This window comes from Pteropus vampyrus, unplaced genomic scaffold (genome assembly GCF_000151845.1).
Source record: "Pteropus vampyrus isolate Shadow unplaced genomic scaffold, Pvam_2.0 Scaffold60, whole genome shotgun sequence".
Taxonomy (NCBI): Eukaryota; Metazoa; Chordata; class Mammalia; order Chiroptera; family Pteropodidae; genus Pteropus; species Pteropus vampyrus.
Window position 1 is genome coordinate 3,682,515 of NW_011888841.1, and position 8,865 is coordinate 3,691,379.

Genomic DNA, 8,865 nt, shown 5'->3' on the forward strand with positions numbered 1-8,865 from the left:
GAGGAAAAGCCTTCCAGACTAACTTGAATCTCTTCTTTTTCTCATTCCTTACATCTAATCCTTCAGCAACTCCTACGACTTCTTTCTTCAAAACATTTCCCAAATCTTTCTGTTCGTCCCTGCCTCCATAGCTCTCACACTGTTCTATGTCATCATCCTTCGTTGTTTAGACCATCACAATAGCCACTTTAGACTCACTGCCTCCAACCTCACACCAATTTATCTACCACTGGGTGGCCAGACAGAGCTTTAAAAATGTAAACGGTTTACCACTTGCCATGATTTTTACTAATAGAAAATTATAATGGAATCCTAAATCCTCATGATACTCAGGCCTTATGTAGCGTAGCCCTGGCTATTCGTTCCATCGTGACCTTGCACTATTTCCCCAGCTGGCATCGTTTACCTCTTTGTGGTATCTCCCATATCGGGGGCTCTGGTGGCTGAAACTCCTTCCCACAGATATCTCAGGACCCATTCACATCTCCATCCCCAGTTCCTTCTCACGCCTGTACCCTTCTCAGAACACTCCAACTAAAACAGGAGCACCCCTCAGCATGCACCGCTCACGCACTTGTATTTTATTTTTATAATCACCCCCCTGGACTTCACTGGATTTGTTCTTTGTTGTAATCCCTAAACCAAGAACAGTGCCTCACAGAAAAGAACTCTATACTTGTTAAAATAATAAATAAATAAAAAATAATTTTCATAAAATGTAACAAAATTTTTTTCAAAGGAATCATATGGTGAATTATGTTTACAATAAGTGATTTTTCTTTTGAACTATAGTAATTGACAGCTGTTGGTAGGGGGGGCTTGAAACAAACATCTGCAATGTGCCTGTTCAGTATCATTATCTAGAAATCATTAGATGAATAAAATACTCTTTTTAATTATCGATTACCCTTGTTAGAAAATAAAACATTTAAAAATAACTCCATATGACTAATATATAATGCGTTCTTGTTTTATCAAATGATTTCATCAAACGTATACAACCAGCATCTCTGACTCTCCTAACACCTAAGCAGGGTCATGCTGTTTCGGCATATTCTCAAACTTAGGAGGCTGAACCGAAGGCTATGGATACCAGGCATCGTCTTATTTTTTCATTTTATTTCCAAGGATATAAAGCCAAGAATAATTGTGTAAATAAAAATGGCTTTACAGGCCAGAAAGGAAATGGAATTCTGAAGAGAAATATCTCAGTCTTACATAGATAACTAGAAAGGAATATCCAGATCGTCACACACAATAGATTTTATAATTGGATCATGAATCCAACAACCACATGGCAAGTGGCATGTTCTTTACATTGAAAAAATTTATATCTACATAATGATATTTCTATGTTATGCAAGAATAACCACCTGTCTTTTTGACCCAACAAGTAAGCTATTTTAAAGTGTCTGATCTTTGAATCATGTAGCTTTATACGATGCAAAAGCAATGAGCTTCCTCACACTTTCTGTTTACATTTCATGATATAATGGTGTCTTATAAAATATTTCTGTTTGATTCAGTGAAGTTATTGGAATATCAAATAATCACTTCTCCCTCTAATAAAGAAAATGATATTCGTGCTCATATAAATGAGTAGAAAACAAATAACATGGCCAATATTTTTAATAAAATCAGGTTACCTTTTTTGAATGAATGGATATTTTATATTAAAATCAAATTTTTACCAATGTACTGTTTTATCATAACCTTTCTAATTAATGACTCTTCCCCTGTTTTCTATCAATAGATTCATTTTGTCTTTTCTAGAAAGTCATCTAAATGATATCTTACAGTGTTTACTCCTTTCGTGTCTGACTTATTTTGGTTAATGCAGTGGTTTTGAGATTCACTCATGTTCTTTTGAACATCACTTTGTTCCTTGTATTGATAAGTAGTATTTTACTTGATGAATATACCAAAACTAGTTTATTCATTCTCCTGCTGATGAAAGATAAGCTGTTATCAGTTCTTGCCTATTAGAGAGGAAGCTGTCTGAACACTCTAATACAAGTCTTTTTGTGGATGTGTTTTCATTTCTTTGGGGCAAATACTTAGGCATGACTACTGGGTCAGAGGGCACAGAAATGTTTAACTTCAGAATAAAGTGTCAAATGACCTTACAAAAGGATTATAACACTTTATGCTCTCACCAGCCATGTTCAATGTCTTGTCGCTTCACATCTTCACTAATATTTAGCTTTGTCATTCTTTGAAAACTTATCCATTAGAGTGACCGAAGTGAAATACTTATATATTTTCAAATATTTCAGAGTTTCAAGATGTCTGCTTGTTTATGATTTATAATTTATAAATACAGTCTACGCCAAGCGACTGAGACACCAACATCAACCAACTTAATCAAATCAACGTGCATAGGACTCTACACTCCAAAACTCCAGAATACTGAATGTTCTCAAGTGCACTTACTGGGATTTCTGTCAGATAACACCCAAACAACATCCTAACTAAAGGAAATGTCTATTAAAAGAAAATACATAAATAGTATTTGGCTCCTGCACATGTTAAAGCTGATCAAAATTAAATCAGTGTTTAAGGCTTTTTCTTTCCTATAAGATTGACCTGCTTTTCCTTAACTCCTACACACACAAACACATTTACTTTTTCTAGAAAGAGCAGATAAGTGAATTTTTTTTGAGCCTTTCTCTACTTCAGTCTCAGCCCTTTGCACGTCTACCATCTTGGCAGCTATTCGGTATTTGTCTAGAAAGTTGTCAACTACCAGTCTAGTTGGCGTCGAAGGCATGATTCCATCGCACACATTACTGTCTGTGGTACTGTCTATGTGCTTGATTTCTCTTAAACCCAGATTTCTCGTCTGCTACGTCCTTGTTTCAAAACTCCCTGGAAAGCCTCTAATGCTGGAATTCACAAAAGCAATGTGAATGTTCTAACGCTGGTCATTTAAGGTTGTTATTCATTTTCAGTTCAGGAGAATAAACAACTTGGGGTCAAGAAAGAAGTGGATTTAAGCCACCGAAACAATTCCCTGTTCATTTCCCAGCACTGCTATTACACTCTTCTCACAAAGATGGCACAGCCTCTGGTGACATCTTGTTTCTGGTGATTTCCTAACATCCTCCTCAATTTAGTCACTTGTCACTGTCGTATTTTGTTATGTTCAGCACAGTCACTAAAACTGCTATAATGTAACAGAGTCAAGTGTAGTTGTGGGGGAGGCACGTTTCTTATTAAGATTATACCTATTTATTTTAAATATTTCGTTTTATGGATGAGATTTTTCCATCACATTTTTCAATTAATTATTATTTGTTTAAACAAAGAAATCTTTCAGTATAGTCAGATTTCTTTTCTAATTCGGTGAGCTTACTTCCATTAATTGATAAATTGATTTTTTCCCTTGTTTCTCTTGAGAGACAGGACTGTTGAATGCAAACAATTTCTTCTTCTAAGAATTCTCTTCATGCATTGGGCAATATTTCTGAGAGCAAATGACAGTCAACATCCTTATTTTATTCATGACTTTAATGGAAATTTTTTAAACGATACAGAAATAAAATCCTGTAACAACACATTTATAGAAATAGAGTACAGAAGACAAAAAGGACACAAAATAAACAACTAAATCTGAGGAAATTAAATTATCACACTGTCATATGATGTAAAAATTTCTACATTCTATCTGGTTTAAAAAAATCTAACAATATACTTCTAGAATCGATCTATCCTTACCAAAAATTCTTATCTGATAGTCACAAGAAATTTATTCCATGTATTTTATACACCTGTTGGTTCTGATTTTTATATCTATATTAGCAGTTATTTTTATTTTCGTTATGTCTAAATATTTATACACCATCATTGGATTATAAAATGTTCAGAACTATAAACAGTGTAATTTTGTATTCATCACAGAATCTAGCTAAGTTCCTTGTACATGGTAGGTATTCAATATGTTTTTATGATGGAAAATTTTATTTTGCAAAATTCAAACAAGAGTCACATTGTTGTTATAAGCAGCAGCATCTTTCTATCGAGATAAGTTGGTAAGTTAATTTTCTGTGACTCTAGATGGTTTTTGCATAGTTCTTCAAAAACAATCATGAAAAAGGCAGAAAGGGTTGAAACTTTTAGTGGCCTGTTTTCTGTTATCAAATGATCTTTTTAAAAAATGTGACTTCAAAACGTGAGTAGATTATGGATTTTTGAGTATTGCAGAATATATTTTTAAAAGATGCTCACATCTAAAAATTTCCAAACCATTTATAAACTATCAGAGCAAATTTTTAGGTAAAACTGTCCACTATATTAAGTAATTATAATCTGAACAATAAGTACAAGATGTATCCTGTAAGAAGAAGACATCCTCTTTGTCTAAAAGGGTCTCTGTCTCCAGAAGAGGAGTTAGGTTCTTTTCTTGCTCAATGGCATCTTCATTTTGTCTTCTGATCTAGAGATTGCAGGCTGTGCCCTTGACCTCTGATAACAAGTCTGAGAGTGAATGGATATTAGAAGCAGCAGCTCCTTAACACTGAAGAAGTGAGAGAATGGAGTTACAAAGACTATAAAACTTAACTAAATTCTTCAGAATGAGAAAAAAATCTGTTAACTGCCTTTAACCGGCCTTATGACCTTAGATGTCTTCTTGGCAAACTATTTTGCTTTATTTACACAGGAGGAATTTGAGTTCCAGTTAAAGTGGCTTAATAAGTTTAATATTGATAAGGGGCCTAGTAGAACCATGACTGGCATAAACCTCAGTCTCCTGACTGCCGATTCAGAGCATCTGTGTTAAGTGAAGTCCGTGGAACACTACACTGTCAATCATGACCACCATCTGCCGGGAAAAAAAATCACTGTTAAGTAGTTTACCTAGATTATTTCACTGGATTTTTAATACAACCTTTGACTTGTAGACAGATACACCATTTATACATGAGAACATTTGTTCCGGGAAATTTGAGTTAAAATGTTCCAAGTTCACATAGCTATCAAGTGGGAGAGTTGAGTTGCACAAAAAAAAGTCAATAACGTATGTATTAAAAGTTTAGAATTTAAATGTCCCCGAATTTAGGATTTTAAATGTTACTTAATTTGCAAATTTCTACTACCTATACAAATAATGAAAGAAGTCCTAAAAACATTATTTTGTAATAGCACTGCATTGCACACGTAACGTTATCAGTCCTCTGAGTTCCGCGGGAATGGAGTGTTGTACTGAGTCAATTCTGTGGGAATACCATTTCTAAATTGGTCCATGCTATAGCTGAGTGATTACAAGCAAGCAAGCCAGAGAAGGCTCCTCATCAAAAGGACCCAACAAAGTTCTAGCACATGGAAGCATTTCTGAGCTCAAGTTATTCTGAGAAGGGAACACATGATTTATAAATACTGTCAAATAAAATATGCGTTTCCAAATGCTAGTAATATAACAGTATATCACACAGCAGAAACAAAGTGCCCTTCAGCCCCTTTATAATCACATTCCGATGTAATGAACATACTTTGCAGTCAGAGCAAGTTAAGTTCAAATCTGAGGGCACCATTTATGATCCCTGTTGTTGGAAGTGAGTGACTTAACCTCTCCTGATCCTACCTTTACTTATCTATAAAGTGCAAATAATGGTATCTTCTATGTAGGGTTGATGTAAGATTCAAATTAGATAATATCTGTTGGTAAGCTCTGCAGGGGGCCCTTATCTGAGGCGTCCCCAGGGGAGGGGCCTGGGAGGCGGGAGAGCATTTATCATAATGGCCGTCAGGGGCATCATAACGGGAACTTGATTCCAAACCCCAAAGCATAACCTTAATTGCTTCAGAGTAAGTGTAAAGCAGAAAGTGTGTTTTGATAAGCGTGAGTCAAAAAATATTTTAAAAACCAAACAAGTTTCCAAGAGGTCGTTCATATTCATTTTTTTCCTTTTTTTTAAAATTGGAATGTAGTTGTAAACGAAAGTGGCCATTAGCTTAGGTTGGGGATATTGGACTCTGCTATAAATTCTCTTCATAGTACTTGTTGGAACCAAGTCAGTATCTGATCAGGGCCACTCTGAGACTAATATTACTCTAAACATTTTTCATATTTCATCTCATTTAATTTTTACAATTATATTAGATAAGATTCCCATTGTAATGAGAAAATTGAGGGTAAAAGATGATAAAAATTCCTCCTTCTGACACATACACTCGCAGGTGATGGAGCTGGGATTCAGGTCTGTTTTCTTTTAAAGCCCTGCCCTTCATGGTGTCTTCTATACATATATAATATTTTTTCGTAATCTTCTACTCAAACATAAAAATATATAAAAAAATTTTAGACATCTTTATTTAAAATATTTATTCATTTTATATTTCACCAAATAAGTAGAGACCTAAATACAACATGTTCTCAACTATCAAGCACTAAAATTCCAAACATACTTGTGTGGGAGGAGTTAGAAACTTGCAACAACATCCCCCTGGAAGAAAATGTTACAGCTCCTGATCAAGATCTCTGGTCAGTCTCTGGGAGCTGATAATGTAGCTGGGCAAACACGGCCACAAAACCGAACAACCACTTAGATGCTTGTTTAGGTAGAAAATAATTTTTCATCTACGGCCATGCCACCCTAAACACGCCCAATCCCATCTGATCTCAGAAGCTAAGCAGGGTCGGGCCTGGTTAGTACTTGGATGGGAGACCACCTAGGAAGACCGGGTGCTGTAGGCATAAAAAAAAGAAAGTAATTTTTCATATTCAAACTGCAGTATCTGGGGACATGTCTTTTTACCTCAGCCCTAGGTTGGGAACCCATCACCACCCCACCCCATGACTGAAGTCTGGCATGTGTGGGAGGGAGGAGAGGCCCAGGACAGAGGGCTTCCTGCTCATATTGACATTTGGCCTGATGGGGGTTTCTCAAATGTTCTCATCAAAATCCCTGATTATAAAAATGTGACCATATCCCAAATAAAAACATATGTCCCAGCGGCAGTGGCCCCAGCCTCCTCTCACAAGGAGCAGGCTCATGTGCAGGTGAGGCATTCACAAGGAGGGGACTGCATGGGGTCATTCTGTCCATTTTAGGAGCTTCTGTCTATTTCGTTATTACCAAAAGTTTGGGTCAAGAAAAGCAGTTTTATTATAGGTAACTGAATTTTGTTATTTTCCACTGAAAGAACATATTGAGGCAATTGAATAGATACATAAAATAGCTGAGAAACAACTCAAAATGAAAAAAGAAATTACCCTGAAGATGGGAGGAAACAGCCTTCTTGGTTGCCAAATAGTTTTAAGTGTTATGGAATAAAGGACATCAAAAGCATTTCCTATATAATGAACAGCTGCTCGCTGAAATCAAACTTCGTGTGTACACAAAAAGCATTTGCCGTGGTCCTTGTGGGTAGAATAATAGTCAGAATGATTCTAATAATTGAAACGAAGTAGGCTGTACAGTTCCCAACTGCCAACTGAAACATTTTGGAAAATTGGATCCCTCACGCAAGCTAAAACATGTAGCAATCTGTTTTTTATGGAAATTGCATTTATAAACTTGGTGAAAATCTGAAAGCAAGGTCCTGGCCTGGACCTGTCTTCTAGGTTTCACATATCCAGACTAACCTACTGAAAGCTCTTCATTTGTTTAAATTGGTTCACTTAAGAAGTTGTAAGAGGCTTTATTAAAGAACATGCCATAAGGTTTACATTACTGGAGAGACTATATAATTCATTACCCTGTGGCCACATTTCCGAATATGGTTAAGGAGGGACAGAGCCTACCATCACAATGTAATACCCGCGATGGCACAATAACAAATAGCCCATCACAGAATTCCACAGAATTCCCGTTAATCAGTGGGGGAAGATGTTTAGGGATAATGGATTCTTCCTAGACCACGCATACTAAAACACCAATTCTCTCACAATTGCTCATTTCTCTTTCTTGAATTCAGCAGTACAAAAAGTCAACTCAAAAACAAATAACACAGGAATGTAGGAACTAGATATAAATAAATCTTACATCTATTTATAATATAGCCTATAATATAATCAGATATTAATGGTTAAGAGCAGAGGTAAAAATATTAAAAATATTTGGTGACTCTAACATCAGCTTCGGGAAGACAAAAGGCATCGGTTGTGATTTAATGGAAATGCCATTTAGAAATCCTTGATCTGGATTGTCTTCATTTTGAAACTGAATAAATTCTGAAACTGGATGGTCAGACTACTTGAAGAAGACAAAATATAATAGACAAAACAAACGGTTGAAACTCAATGTGCAATTGTGTTCGAAGAATCATTGTTACCTTTTGATCAAACGAAAATAGCCCCATAACTCCTCAATATGAGATGGAGTTCTCCAAAGTTTATTTTCAAAAGATCTTTATAGAGAAAGAAAGGAGATAAAACCACATTTCTAAGGTCTCTCAGGTAAAAATAAAGTGTCTTTAAAATCAACTAATCTAGCAATGTGTTATTGAAACTGAAGTTGAGATTGGCTAATAAAATACTATAGAATAGCCACAACTTACAATGTGTGCGTGTTTGAATGCTCTGGGAGAACGCACTATAAACCAAGATTGCTTGAAGATTTAGCAGAAGATTCAAAATACCTGAATGTTTATAATAAGAAAGGTTTAACTATTAAACCTTGTTACTTTGCTAGAGAAAAGATTTCTGACATAGATAACCTACAATTCTTCTATTTTTTCCAATTTTAAATCGGGTATGATTCAAATCAAGAAGTCATAAATTTCTTATGATATTTCTTAAAATAATTTCTGTATTCTATTACTCTACTACATTGAATGAGTATGACCTAGTTAAATACTCAATGTGAGTGAATAAATGACATTTCGTAAAAACTGATTAAAATAGTAATGGAAGTAAAAACGACC

At 35.3% G+C, this 8,865-nt stretch overlaps 1 pseudogene; it reads left to right on the forward strand.

Annotated features, from left to right (window-relative positions):
• Positions 1 to 6,575: 6,575 nt before the first annotated feature.
• LOC111740256 lies at positions 6,576 to 6,694 on the forward strand (annotated as a pseudogene).
• Positions 6,695 to 8,865: the final 2,171 nt, after the last annotated feature.